This window comes from Pipistrellus hanaki, assembly GCF_964339955.1.
Source record: "Pipistrellus hanaki genome assembly, chromosome: 1".
In the NCBI taxonomy this organism is placed as follows: domain Eukaryota; kingdom Metazoa; phylum Chordata; class Mammalia; order Chiroptera; family Vespertilionidae; genus Pipistrellus; species Pipistrellus hanaki.
Window position 1 is genome coordinate 164,844,110 of NC_140503.1, and position 21,491 is coordinate 164,865,600.

General features: G+C 39.4%; 1 protein-coding gene and 1 pseudogene across 2 annotated transcripts in view; one reads left to right on the forward strand and one right to left on the reverse strand.

Annotated features, from left to right (window-relative positions):
- The window catches only part of FRAS1 (Fraser extracellular matrix complex subunit 1), a 438,553-nt gene that overhangs the window by 286,407 nt on the left and 130,655 nt on the right, over nt 1–21,491 (reverse strand). The gene's annotated exons all lie outside the window — the stretch shown is intronic.
- Nucleotides 5,587–5,905, forward strand: LOC311614562 (small nuclear ribonucleoprotein G-like; annotated as a pseudogene). Its single transcript has one exon. The product of its transcript is annotated as a small nuclear ribonucleoprotein G-like (transcript).

Below are 21,491 nucleotides of genomic sequence, written 5' to 3' on the forward strand. Positions count from 1 at the left end.
ATTTGGTCTCATTTTAAAGTTCCTGTAAAGCTCCTCAATTAGACCCAGTAAACAGGAGCAGAGGATACTTATTGTTAAAAAAAAAAAGATACGAGTCCTTGTGTTTACATTCTCTCCTTTCAGGGGGAGAAAACACATTTTAATGTCAAATAAAAGCGAAAATGACAAACCACTTCCTGTCTGAAGCCTATTTCAAAGGCTTGCTCCACAGAACATCCTCTTATGGAGTTTCTTGTTTCCCATACCAAGGACCTAAGTAGTTTCCCATGTCAGCATCCTAGAGAGATTAGCTTGTACCTGTTCTCCTCCTGTTGCTGTCTTAAAATGATAAATCCGAAGACATCAGCTATAAGAATATCATTTGGCTACAGAAAGAACAGCATGAATCACAGATGAAAAGATAGCTGCTATATATAACTGAAAATGTCTTTGTTCAGTTGCTGACAAGAGACCCTGAATAGCATGGCAAGTTAACATCATGTTCTTGTACATGTGTCTTCTTAGAATAGAGTGGAAGCACAGGTGGTGGCAGGAAAGGAATGGGAACAAACTACCTCCAGGGGCCGGTCCTTCTGGTCTTCCACATACTTATGACCTCACTGCTCTTCTCAGCATCCTGTGAACAGGGCATCAGTGCCTTATTTTATAAATAACAGAATAGGGTTGAAGAAAAAGGCAAAGTGAATTGTCCATAGCACCTCTAGCAATGAGTAGATCTGGGTTTCAAACACATCCTTTTTCTTCTGTGCTATATTGTTATCCTATACTATCATATAAAGAGTGCCTTGCCGAAACCGGTTTGGCTCAGTGGTAGAGCATTGATCTGTGGACTGAAGGGTCCCGGGTTCGATTCCGGTCAGGGGCATGTACATTGGTTGCGGGCACATCCCCGGTAGGGGGTGTGCAGGAGGCAGCTGGTTGATGTTTCTCTCTCATAAACGTTTCTAGCTCTCTAGCTCTCTCCCTTCCTCTCTGTAAAAAAATCAATAAAATATATATATATATATATATATTTTTTTTTAAAAAAAAGAGTGCCTTATATTGTATAGCAGTCTTACCATTTCAGATCATTCTTACTTCCACTTTCTCACTTAAATATACCACAGAGTGAGACACCCTGGGGCAGTGCTCCCAAATTTGCAGAGGAAGAAATTATGAGGTTGAGTGACTTACCTGCCTAAGATGTTTCCTGTGCTTACAACAGCACACTCCCACCCTCATTTTTAAAAAAATATACATATATATTTTGATTAATTTTAGAAAGGAAGAGGGAGAGAAAGACAGAAACATCAATGATGAGAGAGACTCATTGACTGGCTGCCTCCTGCATGCCCCACATTGGTGATCAGGCCTGCAATCCAGACCCGTGCCCTGACTGGAATCGAACCATGACGTCCTGGTTCAGAGGTCAACACTCAACCACTCAACCACTGAGCCACGCCAGCCGGGCCCGCCCTCTCAATCTAACTTCCAAACATCCTCCGAGTCTCAGCTAAAATATCACTTCCTTGGGAGGCCTTCTCTGCCTCCTTAACTAAGCCATATTTCCCTGCCTCATGTTTCCAAAACTCACCCTTCTTCTGACTTACTCCTCCAAATTCCATTTTGCATTGAAAAGAAAAAGGAGAAAGAGGGCCCTCTGGGTTCCATATTATTTGACATTCACAAATCTTTTGTTTCTTCATATAATATGTTAAGATAGATATGATTATCACCCTCAATTTACAAATGAGAAACACAAGGTTCAGAGAGGTTAAATAATGTTTCCAAAGCTTATAAGTAAGGATAATCATATTTGAACCAGTGTCCATTGGATTCTGAAGATTGTTTTTCCCACCATATCCACCTCTGTACCACAGCCTTGGTCTATGAACACAGGCTATATACCTCACTAATTCAAGTAACCATGCCAATACGGTAGGGTAAGTAAACTTGGGTTCAAATATCAATTCAATTACTTCCCAATTTTGGGGACTTGGACAAATCTCTTTGTTTTTCTGAGTTTCCCATTTCCTAATACAATATTTAAACTAAGGAGAAGATAGGACCCAACAGGATGATGGTAGAGATGAAATAAGCTAATGTGTTTAGCACAGTGATGGCCCATAGGCAACACTCAATAAATGGTATCTAGGAGTCGTCACTTGCCACAATCTTAACCTGTTGATCAAGATATTTTCTGTGACATAAGAATAGTTGTAGCATTTAGAGATTTAGAAAAATCCCTTCAGCTACCACAATAAGGAGAAGTTAACTATCCCACCACTTAAATGTTTATAAAATATTCCAATATAGAGTGATATACAGGAGGGAAGGTGGGTAAATCTCTTCAAAATGTAGAATAAAATTAATTACCCAGTGAATGTGCTTCACATTCCAAATTCTGAAGCAATGGAAACACAGGTTTAGCTCTGTAGCCCTTCTAATTTTTCCATTTGTTCTAACACAATTCTGCTACAGTGAAAGCCCAGCAAAGAGCACCTGAATGACAAAATTAATTCCTAGAGACATTAACCATATAAAAAGTTCTATAATGATTAAACAGTCTGCCTCATATTTCTACTTAAGCAATGCAGATACCAGGGAGACTAATAGAGCTTAAACTAGTAATTAACTTTTTCCCCCCCTCTAACAATTCAGCTCTCAGGCTTCATTTCATATTCCTAAGGCAAATGGAGGGAAAAAAATTAAGCATTCAAAATGCTTGTAGACAAAATTAAATTATAGCTATACCATTATCTCTTATATTAAACGTATTTATTTTCTTGTTTTCCTTCTCCACTGGATCATTATCATTCATTTTATAATTAGTTGTTTACTGCCTCTCTCCATTCCCAAGAGTGAGAACAATTTCTTTATATATAGGTGGTGTTGCATTCCCATAGTGAATGAAACATAACAGGTATTGGTAGTGTTTTTATAGAGTGGATGGATGGATGAATAAATAGATGGATAAATGGATGAATGGATATTCTTAAATTTAAATAATTGCTAGCTATTTTGTGATGTAATTGCTAAAAGTCAAATACAGACCACAGCACTCTACTCTCCATACTATCCTATAATACCTGCCTTGTGGCTGCAGTAGCCATTTTCAGTACCCACTGTTTGAGATCTTCCTTTCTAGACTTATGTCTCAGTCAAGATGTTTGCTCTAAAAGAGCCCCTCTATTGCCGACTGGATACCAGGCTCATCTGCCTGATGCCAGAGTTGTGTCATATCATTTGAATATCTGCTTCATGTCCTCAGTCCCTAACTCTTATGCTAGCCAGCTTCTTGACAGTTGGCTTAGTAAAACCAGCCATCCTGTAAATGACTACCAGGTAAAGTCACATCCTACAATGCCTGTTTTCAGGCCCAGCCAAGGACCTGGGTCAAAGAATTCATGACTGGTGACCCAGCCTCACTATTTAATGTAAAGCAAGCATATACACAGGAGCTATGCCACCTCAAGAGGTATTTGAAAATTTGTTCTGAAGACTGAATGTTGGGGTTTATCCACTGATATTTAATGAATAGAAATCATAAACTCCAGATGTCATGAATAGGCAACACACTCCTACACAAAGAAAAATTGTTCCATTTTCACATGACTTTAATGCCCCACCAAACATTCATATCGATGAAAAATCTGTTTAACATTATTGACTACATATCTCAACTCTGTTTTACATATTAACACAAAGAATTTATTCAGAAGCAACAAATGTACACTAAATTACTCAGTAACTAAAGATAGATTATACTTTATTTTGTTTCTAACTTTGTGGATAAAAGAAGAAAATAAAACCATATATTGGAGATTTAAAAATAACTATGAATATTTAATCAGGTAAGAAGTAGCTACAAGCATAATTAATTTGAAATTCAGGAACAAACAAATGAGATTAATTTTGTTGAACTGCATATTAGATAGCTCAAAGAATATTAGTAAACAAGAAGATAAGTCAATGGAAAATATCTGATCTGAAGAACAAAGAACAAAAAGTACAAAAAACAGAAAAGAGCATGGAAAACACATGGAATGTGTTGCAAGGCTTAACATATGGGCAACTGAGTTCTCACCGAGAAATAACAGAAAATGGTGGATACAAATTTTTTAAGAAATAATAGCTAAAATATTTCCAAAATGAAAGAAAACATCAAGCCATAGATTTAAAAGTGTGATAAATATCAAGCAGAATAAATATAAATTCCTAAGCACATCAGAGTAAGACTACTAAAAATAAATAGCAAAGAGAATAGTATTCTTCCCCAATATCCTGGTATTCTCCCCACCCCACAGCCTCTGGAAACCACTTTTCTACTCTCTGTTTCTATGAGTTTGACTAATTGTTGTTGTTGTTGTTGTTGTTGTTTAGATTTCACATATAAGTGCTACTCTGCAATATTTGGTCTTTCTCTTTCTGGCTTATTTCACTTAGCATAATACCCTCCAGATGGATTACAGGATTCCCTTCTTTCTTGTAAAGCTTAATAATATACCATTTTTTTCTTTATTCACTCATCCATCAATGGACACTTAGTTGTTTGCCTAAATAAAAATCTTAAAAGCCATAGATGGGTAGGGAATTGTCAAAGAAGAACACTAAACCTGACAGCGAACTTCTACATACACACACACACACACACACACACACACACACACACAAATTATAGCAGTTAGAAAACAAATCTTTAAAGTGGTAAATGAAAATAATCACCAACTTAGAATTCTATATCCAGCAAGATAGCCTTCAAAAATGAAAGTGAAATAAAGATGTTTTAAAGTAATAAGACCTGTGAGAATTTGTCACCTGCAGACCAAAACTAAGTAATAATAATAATAATAATAATAATAATAATAAAGTAAGTTATTTAGGCAAAAACAAAGTGGATCTAGATGGAATCACAATAATGTAGGAAAAATTTAAAGTAATGGAAAGGACAAATATGTGGGTAAATCTAAATAAAGAACTATATGACACAAAAATAATAACATATTGTGGGATTTAAAATGTATGTAAATATAAAGTTCATAACAACAATAACACATAAGACAGTGAGGAGTAAATAAAGTGTTTTAAGGTCCTAGTACTAGTGGGGAGGAGGTAAATAAAATAATTAATGCATGCTATAATTTCTAGGATTAATTACAAAAGAAATATTAAAAGCATGTATAACTGAGAAGCTAATAGGTGGGAAAATAAAAATAATTGGATTGAACCAAAAGAAGAAAAGAGAGAGGAAAGTAATATAGGAAAGGCAGAAAACAAAAAGTCAGATAATAGATAGAAAACTTAAAATATAATTAATTATACTGAATGAAAATGTTAAAAGATAAAAACTGTCAGACTGCATAAAAATAGGGAGTGGACCCCATAACATTCGAGAGCCAGTATCATAAAGTAACAACTTAATTTCTCCAAGATAAAACCCAATAAATATATTTGTATATTTATATGTATTTATACCTCTGCTGCATTCAAAATAGGATTCAGAAACTAATTCTTATAAGAATTCAATTCATCAAGGATTGAGGATCGAGAGAGGTCACGAATTCTGTTTGGAAGTATCTTTGAGCTCGCTTGGACACTATAAGCAAAGCTCACCCTCCCGAGTTAAAAAAATTTATGGACAAGAAATTATCATTAAATTAAATGGTGACAGACATGTCCAAGGAATATTATGGGGGTTTGATCCTTTTATTAATCTTGTGATAGATGAATGTGTGGAGATGTCAACTGATGGGCAACAGAACAATATTGGAATGGTGGTAATACGAGGAAATAGTATCATCATGTTAGAAACCTTGGAACAAGTATAAAGAATGGCTGTAGTTACCAGAGAAATCAACAGCTTCCACATGTCCCCTCCCCACAGCACCTGTTTTACTACAATATAAAAACAGAGTCCTGTCCATTTTCACATTGAACTTTTGTTAAGTAAACTTTTGTATTGATAAAAAAAATTTTTAAAAAAAGGATTGAGGATCTATTATTGTGGGAGATACAGAGAAATACAACCCAATCCATTATATTTGCCCTTGAATTGTAATTATTAGTTGAAGAGAAAGACTTTTGAAGCAATTGGAGAACAAAGAAAAAGAATATAATTAGAGAGAGAACATAGTATGAAAAAGGAATCTAGGACTTAGAACCTGATTTTACCAAGCTGCGCCCACTGAACAAGTCACTTGCTGGGCCTTAGGTTCCTCCTCCATAAAATACAGAGATTAGATCACATCGTCCATAATCTAGATATAGAGGTTGGAGTCAAACAGCTTTGTGTGGAACATATTTCCTTGCCTTAACATTATAGAACCTGAAGCAAGGTAATTACCAAATTATTCTTTTAGGTAAAAAGAACAAAGATAATAAAACCAACCCTGGAGGAATATTAGGAGGATAAATTAGAGAACACATTTGTAATTCCTTAGCATGGTACCCACACTTACAGGTTAGAACAAAGGCCTTCAGTTCTCCATCTTCAGTCCCCTTCTATACTCCAGACAAACCTCTATATGACCTCTGTCTCCCAGAGGGATCATTGTTTTACAACTCTTTACAAATTTGGAGAATTGATAAAGCAGTTCATCATCTGCTGGATTTTTTCTCATGTGTACATTTCATGACCACATTCATCAATATACAACCACTCCTAATGTTACAAGTTAAAAGCTTACTTTTCAAAATTTTATACTGTAGAGATACTGCACACAACTTCCCAAATCCCATTATACATATAGTACTTGTAACTACTATTTACTGAGCAACTACTATATACATGCATATATTACATGTATATGTATTATATATGTATACTATCTGTGCATCTATGTATATATGTATACCTATATTACACATGTGACATTTAATTCTCACCAAAATCCTATGAGTGAGTTATTATTACTCGTGTTTTACAGAAAAAGAAACTAGTCTTAAATAAATCATTTTAACAGTTATAACTGGTAAAGCCAGAATTTGAAGTCAGGACTGATGGGTTTCTAGAGCCATAGTTATAAAGAGAACAGATCTCAACAGGTTTGAATATAACTGATCAATAGACCTGATTGACTTGGGCTGCTGCTGCCACCTACACCCCTCCAGGATTTCTGGAAAGGAGGGAATTGGGACCCAACAAGGGTAGCTAGCTCTGCCTGGACAATCTGACTCTCAGTATCTTTACTCAAGGTCTTAAACTTCTATGAAAACAAAAACACTTCTTCTTCTGTTTGAGAAAGCTTTCTATAAAGCCACATGGCATAATAAAATAATGATTTAGTAACAAAACTGTACCAGACAACACTGCTCAAAACAATTTTCTTGATTGTTTGGTAAATGAGAAGAGTTTAATAATTACTTAGCTGCTGCTGTTTCCATTTCCTAAGTTCACAATGGAAATATTTCTAAATTTCTAAGTCAGAGATAGTAAACAGGTTTTATCACATATGCCAGCTATGGAAATAGCTATTTAAAATGCTGTGCTGAGAGGATGGGGGTAAGGGGAAGAGATCAACCAAATCACTTGTGTGCATACATATGGGCCTAGCCAGTGGCCATGGACAACGGGGGTGGGGGTGGGGGCATATGTAGGGAGGGGTTTGGGATGGGAATGGGGGAATAAGGACAATTATGTGAAACCTTAATCGATAAAATAAATTAAAAATAAATAAATAAATAAAATGCTGTGCTGAGAAGGGTTCTGGAGCTCTAAGTAGACTAAGCCATGGGTTCAGGGTTAAGTTGTGGGGAGGAGTAGAAGTTACCTGTGCCATATGTTTTGACATGCTAGACCCAACACAATCAACCGTGAGATATTGCTTACTACTCTCATTTAATTCGTAAGTTTAAGTGTGTGTGTGTGTGGGCGGGGGGGGGGGGGGGGGGGAAGAAAACTGGCTGGGCCAAAAACACTGAGATGATCAATTATAATGGAGAACAAACCAACTATAACTTTCCTTATTTTTCCTTTAAGCTATTTAACTCTTTCCAGACATATAAGCCTTTCCTCATTCATTGCTAGTTTACAAAAGAAGCTTCTGTTCTGCATCAGCTACTGTTCCCAAGAACAGCCGGGTTCAGGCCATGACTGGCATATGTGGTTAGCATCTTCACCCCTTCCAAACCGAGAAGAAATTAGCTGCCAGTTCTGATGGGGATGACATATTGACTAGGTCCTTAGACCAAGCAATCCACTCCCGCAGTCAGCAAAATCCACAGTGGTTGAGCCCCCTGACAACATAGGAATGCTTGATTAGATTTGTTTCAAGCCTCTCTGTTTGCCAGGAAGCCACTGAAGAGAAGCAGGTATCAGGTGTCTCGGAGGAAGACCCTCCCAGGGCTCACTGTGAAATCCAGAGGCAGAACCCAGGGCAATTACACTTCTGGTACAATTACCAGCATCACCCACTCCCTGCCAAGTGAAGAGACTTGGCAGCTGAATAATGCAGCTTTCATTTTACATTTCCACTCCAATTAGCTGACAGCGCTAGTCAATTGGCTGAATACAACAAAATTCAAGGGAAGTGAAAGGCCTTTATGTGGTTCCTAGAGCTATGCCTTCAAGAACAATGATGACAGGAAAGGGGCTGAAAGGAGAATTAGGGGACCCCTTGCAACAAAGGGCAGGCTACAGACAACCCACAGGTGGGAGGTATGGGTTAAATGGTACACCGGAGATATTTAAGCTCAACACCCATCCCACCTACTCTTTGTTTGACTAATGGCAACACCATTGAATCATTTTCCTCCTTCAAGGTCTGGCTGGGACTTACTGACATCGCACAGCAGACAGGCAAAAGCACACCTTGACTTGATAATGTGTAACTTCTCCCACCCTTCTCCACGGTCAACATGTACAGAGAAGTGACTGAACTGAGTGCAGAGGCATGGAGGGGCTGTTAAAGAAACAGAAAACAGTGAGTTTCTTGGGGAGCTCCTGGTCTTGTCAGTGAGGTGAAATGCACACAGGAAACTAGGAGACCATACAGCAAACAGTGGTAGGTACAGAGTCCCTGAATACATGAACATTCGGATCTGCTGACCAGTGTCAGGCTCCCAGGTGAATCTCACAGAGGGGTTCTGATAGGTTGTACTGGAATCCTCACAAGTTCTGGCTGGATAACTGTAACTGCAGTGATTCTTCCAGGACTGAGCAGAGTCAGCCAGTGCCTCAGCCCCAGCAATAGTGCAGACTGAACCCAGGCAAGGCTCCACAGCGTTGCCCTGGCCTCCTATATTCATCCAGAGCTTACAGGAGGCTAATGGCAGCCCTTGTAAACAGCCTGGGAGAGTTCTGTGTGGCGCTGCTGAGGATGAGCCTGGGATTTCCAAGCACCCTTGCGGGAACGATTCCATTCAAGACAGAGCATACATTATAATTTGTTTCCTGGGCTTCATCCAAAATATACTGTTTTAGCCTTTACCCATTTTTGGCCCTGTGATTGACACTTAATATGGACTGAAGGGGTTTTGTGACATTGACCTAAAGCTGAATGTCCAGCGTAGTCAGGAGGAAGCATTCATTTGCAAGTCAGATCAGCCACCCTCAGGGTCTCACAACTCTCCATAGAACCCTATGTCCATGAACTACATTGCTCAGTGCACATTGTGTGGTTCATTCAACCAGGATTCCATTCTATGCATGGGGGGATGGTGGGGATGGTAAGCCATGCAAAGAATGAAATGAGGTTTGGCAAGGATAAATGTATATCTGTAGAAAATGATAACAGTATTGGTCCTTTCCAGGCATACCAAAATGATTAGTTAGAGCTGAACGACAACTCTTCCAAATGCAGTAAATGTAACTAGCATTCTATTTAGCTGATCTGTAGAAGTGAAGACAGAATATATGCAAATGTTTAAGTTTCTAATACATATGCAAAAAACCCTCAGGTAATTTTATTTCAACTATCAATTAATCAGCCCAGAAGTTGTTTACCATCACATTAACTTTGCATATATACAAGGATTATAGAGAAAGAAAGAAATGTTAAAAAACTAATGGAAATCACTAAAGAAATTTATTATTTTTACTCTTCATAATCAATTTCATAATCTCTTTTTTTATTAAAATAGATGGTCATATATTATTTTTTATGGTAAATGTATTATTTCTTGAAAAAAAGAAAGAAGAAAGAAAGAAAGAAAGAAAGAAAGAAAGAAAGAAAGAAAGAAAGGAAGGAAGGAAGGAAGGAAGGAAGGAAGGAAGGAAGGAAGGAAGAAATGCTGCTGGTATTCCTGAAATATCTCAATAGTTTACCTAACAAGTTGAGATGAGCTCCTAAAAACAATGGCTGGAAAAAGAAAGAGTATGTTAAATCAATGGTTGTGCTCATCACATACCTTCAGATTAAATGGTCTACAGTCTAAACTGGTTCTACTATGCTGTTGCTTTGACTTTTCCCATAATACAACTAGATTATACCAAATATGAGAAATGTGCAAAAGTTTTCTCTGTTTGGCTCCTGAAAAAATATCTTTTCTATAATGTAGGAAAATCACCACTAGTTAAGAATAGAGCTGTAACTACTCACATAGTAGAAAACCTAATAACTATCTCAACTTGCCTTAACCTTGACTTTGTGGGCCATTCACTGTCTGTTCTAACTACTCAACTCAACTTTGTCAACATGGCAGACAAACAACCATATATTATGCAAATGAATCAGCAGGCTGTGTTCCGATCAAATTTTACTTATGGTCATTGACATCATTTTTGTGTGTTGCAAATATTGTTCTCATTTTTTCAACCATTTAAAAATGTAAAACCCATTCTAACTAGCTTACCAGCCATAGATTGGGTTTATTGTTGGTCAACATGTGATCTATTGAGAGAGAGAGAGAGAGAGAGAGAGAGAGAGAGAGAGAGAGAGAGAGAGAGAGAAAGATGAATCAACAAAATAGATTGTGTTTGTTTCATTCCAGAGGGGTGAGTGAAGAAAGAAAGTCAGGGTTCTACAGTAAAATAGCACCTTCTGAGTTGATAACAGAGTCTTCAAAGAGTTAATCATCTTTCCAACCCATATGACTTCTGTCCCTTGACTCATGAGCCTGCTGATAAAATTCGAGCCACTGTGTCTGTCCTTGAGCTGTACTAGAAGATATGGGATGAGCAAGACTGTTCTCCCCGCTGTCAGTGAGAATGATGGGCCGTCATTACCTGATTCCAGACTGAAAAGAAAAGTATTAGTGTTTGGATACCTGCCCATCACAAAATGAAGCAACTCATTTTCTTCAGAGAAAACAAAAGGAACTAACTTCTGCCAATGGAACGATCCCTTCATGAAATTTATTATCTATTGAGTGGCAGCAAAAATAGATCCAACAAAATGTTAAGCTCCAAATTTGCAGCAGCGAGGCAATTACTTATCCTGACATCTCAAATAAACTCTGCAAAAAGCTCAACCTTCTCAACAAGGTTCATTATTGTTCCTCAAGGATGAAACAGAGAACTCACACAAACGTATTTTAAATCCAACATGTTATTGAGATGCCTTATCAATTTGACCTGGCAGGTTGTCTTTTGAAAGCTCTTTTAAAATATGTTTTTATTTAATTGTACATATGGTTTATCCAAGAAATTGGCTGATATCAACTTTATCCATGATCAGTTGTCGCTAGTTCTAAAAGAAAAAACAATTATGAAATAATAGAGGCCTGTTGCAGGAAGATTCCTGTAAGAATAGGGCTTCTTCGGGCCTATTCCTGCAAGAATAGGGTTTCCTGCGCCCGGAGTGAAGCAAAGAAGGGAGCGAAGCCTGGCTGCCACCCTGCTTGCTTCTCTCCCATCTCTGGTACCCTGTTAGCTTGACCATCTGCCCCCAGGTGGTCAGTGCATACCATAGCAACTGGTTGTCTTGCTATCGGGCCGAAACGGGCTCTCTAACATCCCCCAAGGGGTCCTGGATTATGAAAGGGCACAGGCCAGACCAAGGGACACCACTGGTGCACAACTGGGTTCAGGGAGGGATGCAAGAAGTTGGCCAGGTGGGTAGAGACTATGAGAGGGCTCCAGGTATGTCCAGCCCAACTAACTCAGTCCCAGTCAGCTGAACTCCAGCAGTAAGCTAACCTACTGGTAGGAGCATCTGCCCCCTGGTGGTCAGTGCACGTCATAGTGACTGGTCGACCTGTCAACTGCCTGCCCCCTGGTGATAAGCGCACATCATGGTGAGTGGTTGAGTGGCCTTAGCATATCATTAGCAAATTATGCTTTGATTGGTTGAATGGCTGACCAGATAACTAGACACTTACATATTAGGCTCTTATTATATAAGATTATATGCAGATAATACATTTTATATTTGCTTAAATGTTTTAAGTTCTGATTTTCTAAAATAATGGCTCTTTGGTATGTGCAAAATAAAACATTCTCATAAAACTCAAATAGAATTCAATTGCTAACAGGCAAAAATGGTTTTAAATGAGGTAGAACATTCCTAAGCAAACAAGTAATTCTCTCTGATAATAGTTGTAGAAATAGGGCCACAATTCACTGATACGTTAATTGTTCTTCCCTAATAAGGACACTAAGTAGCATTTAGTGTATAGATTGAGAAAATGAAATCATCTTCAAGATGACCAAGAGAAAAATCAGCAAACGAATGCAATTATAAGCACCTCCTGCCTTATATATGAAGCTGAAAACCCATATTAGAGAAAATAAATCCTGGAATACACAGTGTTTCCTCTAAAAGAAATGAATGTGTCTTTTTAAATTCACCAGTCCTATTTTGTGAATTAAAAAGATAAAAATTCATTTTAATTATCATTTTCTAAGAAAGTCACATTTTATATTTGGAAAATCACACAGAAATAATGCAGAGTTCAGAATGTTTTGAGGCAAGGAATCCACATATTCACATCTCTTCAATCCCAACAGCCAGTTAGCTTCCCATCCCTTCAAGCAGGACAAGGGTGGCAAGTGGGTGCATCATTTGTGCAAAGACTCTTGGAAGACTGGTTTGATTGATTCTGGAGCTAACCAACCCTCTATGATTTCAAGAGCAGGGTCAAAATGATAGTGGGTCTAAGGATTCTAGAGAGTAATTCTCTTAGATCTGCCCTTGGACAATATTTAAGGCTTCAGTCAGAACCCAGATTTCAAGTAAACACAAGGCAAACAACATGCATTTGGCTCTCAGTCTCCACATAATCTCCTGATGTCACTCCTGCAATCATTACTCCTGGTTTGGTGCTAAGATATTCAGATAATGAACTGAACTATACTAGGAAAAATATATAGTCTACTCTTCTCCAATTCAGAAAAGGTTAAACAAATCATAGCATATATGAACTTATTTCCAGATATACTCAAGTCTTACCACCTTCTATGAACAAAAAGTGAATTTTAGGATAGCATAGTGTGATATTTTTTAAACATAGATCCTTCTAAGACTGTTCCTTTTCCCCTGTGAATATTCTATAAAATACAGTTTCTCAGGAATCAATGGACAGAATTATATTTTATTCAGTGAAACAGTAACTTAAATACCTAGAACTATTTTTTTGTTTTGTTTTGATGTGTGTGTAAGAGAGAGAGATGTATTTTAGCTTCTTGAGTGAGAGGGAATAGGAACTTGAAATAGCTATTGTCCAATGAACTAATGCTGATGAGACTCTGACAAAGTACCAGGTGAAGTTACACATAAAAATGGCAGTGATGCCCAATCACGGTGGCTCAGTTGTTGAATATCAACCTATGAACCAGGAGGTCACAAATAAATTCTGGTCAGGGCACATGCCCAGGTTGCAGCCAATCAATGATTCTCTCTCATTATTGATAATTCTATCTCTATCTCCCTTTCCCTTCCTCTCCGAAATCAATAAAAATATATATTTTGTTAAAATGGCAGTGACAACAGCAGCAATACATTCCACAGATACTGAGAAATTGCCTTCAGAGGTAACATAATAAATACAGAAATAGCAGCCCAAATACCAAGATGAGGAAGGCAATCTCTTATCGCCAAACACCTCTAGTCCAGGCTACCCTTGTTTCTCTGGGTTATTGTTGTAGCAGCCCTGACAGCACACTCCTCTTCCAGATCCACCCCTCAACAATTGTCCACACAGCAACCTGGGTGAACTTTTAAAGACAGAAATTAGATCATACTATTCTTCAGTCATTGCAGCATTATTTATAACTAGAGGCCCAGTGCACGAATTCGTGTACCAGTAGGGCCCCTCAGCCTGGCCTGTGGAATCAGGTAGAAACTTGCTCTCTGACATCCCCCAAAGGGTCCCCGATTGTGAGAGGGCAGGAGAGGAAAGCCAGAGAAGCGACAGGGAAGCTACAGGTTACAACAGATTTGTGAACTCAGCCAAGCCCGGTGGTGGCAGGGCCTATCTGCTACAAAGAAGACATGTGTTAGACAATACTCATGTGAATGCACAAAAAGACCTCGAGGACTGTATTTGTGACTAATTGTATAACAGGTTATTTTAGTTTCTGTTCTGTGGAAAGTTAAAGCATTCCAACAAAGAGTTTTAATGTAGATTCTTTTTTTTGCACCCATGCTGTTGATTGCTAAATATAATAGTCTGGTTATGACAATGAATAAATTTTTTTTAATATACTGTATGAAGTTAATTAGCCTGGAAGCTATCTTGGTAAAGTACCCCAACAGTGATAAGCTAGATTTCCTTCAGAGGGGATGCCAGGTTCCATTTGAAATGTATTTACAACCTGCTTGGGCGGAGAAGCCATTGTCTTCAGAAACTTCGGTGTAGTTAAATTGTCAGTTACTGGGTTGTGACCTTGAGTTCACCACTCAAAGGGTCACCCACGCATAATCATGGAGTTTATTTGGTTTTTAATGATTATTGGCACATCCTATGCAATATATCTAAATTGAATTATGATACTATACAAAATTATAGATGGATATGAAGCTTGTGTATCATCATTATCATATGTAATCAATAAAGTATTTACTATCCTCCTGGGGGGAAAAAAAGGAAGGTAATTCTGATACATGCTACAACATGGATGAATCCTGAGGACACTATGCTAAGTGAAATAAATACATCACAAAAACAAATACTGTATGATTCTACTTATATGAGGCACCTAGAGTAGTCAAGTTCCTAGAGACAGAAAGTAGAATGATGGCTGCCAGGGGCTGGGGAAGGGGTAGGTAGATTAGGGGGTTATAGTTTAACTAGAGGCCTGATGCATGAAATTCGTGCAAGGGCCTTGGGTCCCTGCCACCCCCCCAACCCGCACTGCCTCTGCCACTGCGCCCCACCTCCCTCGGCTTTGTCTAATTAGCATATTACGCTTTTATTATTATAGATGGGTATAGAGTTTCAGTTCATAAAATGAAAAGTTTTGTGGATTCCTTGCACAAGTATGTGGATATACTTAACACCACTGAACTATACACTTAAAAATGATTCAGATGGTAAATTTTATGTTATGTCTATTTTACCACAATAAAAACAAAATGAAACATTTTCTAGACAAAGGTGAAGTTCAACAGTATGGTTGAGATAGCAATCAGGTGTGCTCCAAACCTCAGTTCTTTCTGCACTTACCTTCACACTCAACATCCAGAAAGGCAGGTTTACAAACTGGCTAATGATTGACTGCTTTAGGGAAAGGGCAAAATCCTAACTAAAAAGTCACCTCTGGCATAGCCATTGATCCTAGGGATCACGGACTTTGTACCTAGATCACAAGGCTGCAAGCACAGCCTTTGTGCGAAGAAAGCTGTCTCTTGGTCCCCTAATTCTGTGACAAAGGCCCCTCCGTTCATTCAAGGATGTCAAGATGTGACTGGCTAGTAATGCTGTGTGAGGGCCAACAAATTAAAATAAACTGCAAGCAAAAGCCAGGTAAGGGCTCCACGGCTCACTGGCTCACAGCACAGACTGCTTCTCTCCCTTACGAATGAGTAAATTAATTGTTCTTGGCACAGCAACTTATTGCCTCGAGGAAAAATTCTGCTGTAAAATAAAAAACGCTTTTCACAGGCAGCCCTCAAGGAAGGCTGAGAGGAAGCCGTGAAGGGTGTGCTGCTTTTATCAAGAAGTGTGTGGGATGTTCAGACACAATAAAGGATTCGCTTTCAAATCCTCCTGCAAAAAATGAAAAAATGAGCAAGGTAGATAAAGCAAGATGGGCAAGATGTTAATAATTCTTGAAGCTAGATGGCGGTTACCTGGGGTTCATTATGTCATTCTCCCTACGTTTCGTGTTTAGTTGAAATTTTCTGTAATAAAAGTTTATTTTTTAAATGTGCATGTGGCAGAACAATTTACGACAGTCCTGTGGATGACTTCAAGACAGACACAGAATTCAGATTATTCCCTACCCATCAAGAGACTATAAAATTAAGCAGGAAAATTTATTACTGATAGAACGTTATGGAGCCTTTGCCGAGTTGAGTCACGGAACACAAGTGTGCAGGCAGGGAAAGTGAGTGAGAAATAACAAAGGAGACTTCTAGCCCAGCGGGTGTGGCTCAATGGTTGAGCATTGATCTATGAACTAGGAAGTCACAGTTCATTTCAGTTCAGGGCACACCCCTAGGTTGTGGTATTGGTCCCCAGTTTAGATCCTGCAAGAGGTAGCTGATCAATAATTCTCTCCCATCATGATGTTTCTATCTCTTTCTCCTCTCTTCCTTGAAATCAATTTTTTAAAAAATACTTTAAAATAATTAAAAAAAAAAAAAAACAGCTGGGACCAGTTTGGCTCAGTGGATAGAGCGTTGGCCTGTGGACTGAAACGTCCCGGGTTCGATTCCAGTCAAGGGCATGTACCTTGGTTGCGGGCACATCCCCAGTAGGGCGTGTGCAAGAGGCAGCTGATCGATGATTCTCTCTCATCGATGTTTCTAATGCTCTATCCCTCTCTCTTCCTTTGTGAAAAATCAATAAAATATATTTTAAAAAAATAATAATAATAACTAAAAAAAACAAAGGAGACTTCTAACCTCTGCCTTTTTCAGCTAAATCACCCTGTCTAAGAGAGACATGGCAGTGAAGTCAGCTCCTTCCACCAAATTCCCCATAACCCATGGCTTCCCTAAAGTTCAGGGACCTTTTTGCAAATGTTCCAGCTTCACGCTACATCCGGTGGAATCATAAATAATTAATCCAACACCTATCAAAGTTTTTTGGGCACATTTGGGCTAGAATTATACAAATGAGTGTCTCCAACTTGAAAATGTATCCCACTTTGTAGATGATTAACTTTCAACCTCAGGAGTTCGTAGAGGTGATGATGACCAATGAACATTTACTAAAAGTAGCAGAAGGAATTTCCCCCTGGTCAAGAAGAATGCTCAGGCTGCCAGGCTGGGAGCGGCCAGGCCCGGAGCAGCCGGGTCGCATGCAGCCAGGCCTGGAGCAGCAACTGCCAGGCTGGGAGCGGCCAGGCCTGGAGCGGCCGGGCCCGGAGCAGCCGGGCCCAGAGCAGCCGGGTCGGGTGCGGACAGGCCCGGAGCAGCAGCAGCCAAGTCCAGAGCAACTAGGTCGGGAGCGGCAGTGACCAGACCCGGAGCAGCTGGTTGTGGAACAAACCAGAGCAACAGAGGCCAGGCCCGAAGCAGCCAGGCCCGGAACAGCTCGCTCCTCGCCTGCCCCTGCCCCACGGCTGCCTCTCAGACATGGCTGGAAACTTTTGCGGGAACTTGAGGGTCTGCTGAATCAAGTGATGAAGGCTTAGATCTGGATGTGTTGAGTTAGTATAGCGCTGGGGTGTTGATCTGTGAGTGCCTTGGGTGGGGCCTGGATGAGGCTGGTTGACTGATTTGGAAATGTCTTTTGTGTGAAATGTATCATTGGGCATGTGGAGGTATTATTGATATGAGAAAATGCTAAGTAACTGATTTACTATCTGAAAAGGGATTTACTATCGGGGAAAGGGAGGGAGGAAGAGACTGAACATAAACTGTGCACCTATGGATGAGGACAATGGGGGATGGGGAGGGGGCGGAGGGTGGGGTGGGAACCTGGTGGAGGGGGGAAGAAATGAGGAACCTTTGTAATAATATGAACAATAAAGATTGATTTAAAAAAAAGAAAAAGAAAAAGAAGAATGCTCAGTGTTTTGTTGAATTAAAGAATTGAGTAAATAATTAATTAAAAGCCATTTGGGGGCAACTCTTCACAGACTTCTTCCTCTCTGTGGTTTCCATATTTGATATAAAAACCAATTAAGAGTTCCTCCTTTACAAGTTCATTTTCTTCCAGCTATCAATTACATTTGCTTTACACATTAATAATATGTATCCTAATTGCAAAAGCTCTAAGTGCTCACTCCAGAAAAATAAGGCATAAAATAAGGACATGAGAAATAAGATATGAAGTAAAAGAACTAAAGTAACCAGTTTCATTCTTTGGGTTTCTTTCATTTGTGGCTTACAGAGACAGACAAAAGTATAATAATAATGTTCTAAGGGGAATGCTGGTCAAGGGGCATCCTGCTTCAGTTTCCCTAGTTTCCTTGGAACAAATCCGTGATTCCTTTCTTCACAAGATTTAGAAGCTTCACCCTTTCACAAGCTTCTTTGACTTGAGCTGCCCTCTCTCTTGGTTTTGGGAGAGAGGCCCCCATGCAGAGACCTTCTGTGAATCTATCGACTATGTAAGTTTGCAGGCAGCCTTTTTGTCACAGGCCACTGTTTTGAAATGTCAGAATCAGCCTCCTGCCTCCCCATTTTTTCGACGATAGCCTATAAACTTTTGCAAGTGAAATATTTTCTTTTTTAAGTTTGCTTACGGTTGACATTCATACAGTAAGGTGGCATGCAGTGCGCTGGCCTTCGGTGTGCGGCTCGGCGGTACTTTCGCATATATAGACAGCCATGCACCACCATGCAGGTCTAGAGAGCCTGCCCAGCATCTTAGGAATTTCCTTCATGCTCCTTCCCAACCTATAATCCACCTCCTTCTGAAATAACTTTTATTCCGACTCTAAATATCAACTAGTTATGTCAGCAATTGCTTTTTAAATAAAACTTCTCACTATAATCTAAGCATCTAAACATCCACAGCTGCCTTTCTTTGCCAAAAACTCCCATCTCATATGCATCCCTATGTTCGTTGTAGCATTATTTACAATGGCCAAGATACGGAGGCAACCTAAATGTCCATTGATGGACAGATGTATAAAGAAGACATTATATATATTATATATGTTATATATTATATATTACATGTTACATATTATGTGTTTTATGTTGTATGTTATATATTAAGAAGACTATATATATATATGTAATGGAATACATCTCAGCGATAAAAAAAAGAAAATCTTGCCATCTGCAACAATATGGATGGACCTAGAGGATATTAAGCTAAGTAAATAAGACAGGCAAAGAAAAATACAACAGAATTTCACGTATATGTGGAATGTAAAAAACAAAATAAGCCGAAACCGGTTTGGCTCAATGGATAGAGCGTCTGCTTGGGGACTGAAAGGTCCCGGGTTCGATTCCTGACAGGGGCATGTACCTTGGTTGCGGGCATATCCCCAGTAGGGGGTGTGCAAGAGGCAGCTGATTGATGACTCTCTCTCTCACCGATGTTTCTAACTATCTCTCTCCCTTCCTCTCTGTACAAAATCAATAAAATATATTTTAAAAAAATAAATAAACAAACAAAACAAACAAACTCATAGAGACAGAGAATATTTTGATGGTTGAAGATGGGAGGGGGTTGGGTAAAAAAAAGGGGGGAAGGATTAAGATGTACAAATTGACAGATTTAAAAACAGTCACGGGGATGTTAAATACAACATAGAGAATATAGTCAATAATATTGTAATAACGATGTATGGTGTCAGATGAGTATTAGACTTATCAGGTGATCACTTTGTAAGGTATATAAATGTCTAATCATCATGTTGTATCCCTAAACTAATGTAATATCGTATGTCAACTATAATTGAAAAATAAAAATGTATTTAAAATAAAATTTGATTTCACAATAAACAAGTCCCTATAGGGAAGCCATAATGCCCACCATCATCTGAACATGGAGAGGAGAATGCTTCCATCTCAGAGAAAGGAAACTGCTGTGTCCTCAGAATCTGTATACAGCTGAAGCCATGGTCCTCGTGTAATCACAGGATGCCCACAGCTTCTCCACAATGCATGCCCACAAAGAAAGCAGCCGATTGCTTTTCCTGAGGCATTACTCCCTAACAGTCTCTGTGATTTTATAACCTAACAACCGCTGGTTCCTGCCAAGAGCTCTGACACCTGCAATCCCCTACCTCTGCAATGATTGTTTAGACAGAAGGTAATTCACTTCTCTTCTCTCTTTCTCTGGGGCTGCCACAACAGGCAAACCTATTTCCCACAACTGCGTCATCCTTCTCCTAGGCAGGGACGAGATATGGCACGGGAACCATCCCTATAGCCCCAATTTCTCAGGGCACACAAGAGCTTGCGACAGAGAAAAGCAAAGTAAAAACTTGACAAACTCTATGGGTGTCAGGAAAACCCCAACATATAACCTGTTTCTTACAAATCAGAACTACTTCTTCTAAGATGAGTGCCTACTTAGTCTATGACAGGCATTGTATTTGTTGCTGAGGCTCCAAAGTGACATAGACCCAAGCCTGATAGAGCCCAGTGAGAGAATAAACAGTAAATATAGATACAAAACTTATTGTAGTGGGTAATTTACATACATGGTGATGAGTGCTCTCATAAAGGTTTGAGTGGCTTAGAATGAGAGCCTGAGATGAGAGCCTTCAATCCAGCTGGGGAAGCAGAGAAGATGGTGCCTGGATTAAATATTAGAAGCAGGGAGATGAGGGAACTGGGGAGGAAGGAAGGAGGCGGAGAGGCAGTTCCAGGAATGAGAAGTGTGGGAACTCGAGGAGAGGTATGTGAAGTGACACGGACATGGTTTATACTGGCACTGCTTAAAGGGAAAGGCCAGGACTAAAGAGATGAGATGAGTGAGCTCAGCAGAGCCCAGGTCAAGGAGGGTAAAGAGCATTGGGAACTCTGCTCTGTGAATCCAAACAGGACCCAGTCAGAGACCCCCTAAACCAATGGCACAGGGAGCTTAGAGGTGCAGAGTCAATGAGCTGTTCTGGAACATGCAGGCCTTTGATCAGCTTGGTTGGGAGGCAGCACAGCAGTAAAGAATGTAAATGAAATTAGCCTTCTTGACAACCTACACAGAATCAAATACTCCTCTGAATTAAGAGCAGTTATTTTCAAAGGTCAGTTTCAATGAACCCTACTGCTATAACCATAACAAAGAAGTATCCACAGGGATCCTGATAGTCTAAAGGTCTGTCCTAAAACCCCCAGAAATGCACAAACCTCAGGGGAAAGTAACCCTGAGGATGGCCATAGACTCAAATCTCTATAAAGTGTTCTCCAGTCCCCTCACTCCTCACTCCTCACTCCTCCCTCCACCCCAGACCACATTAAGTATTCTGCATTCCCACTGCTTCTACTTCTGCTCCAGGTTTGAGCTTTTGGTTTACCTGCTTCTCTCTCCTCTCAGACACACCACTCTCTCCAGGAAACAAT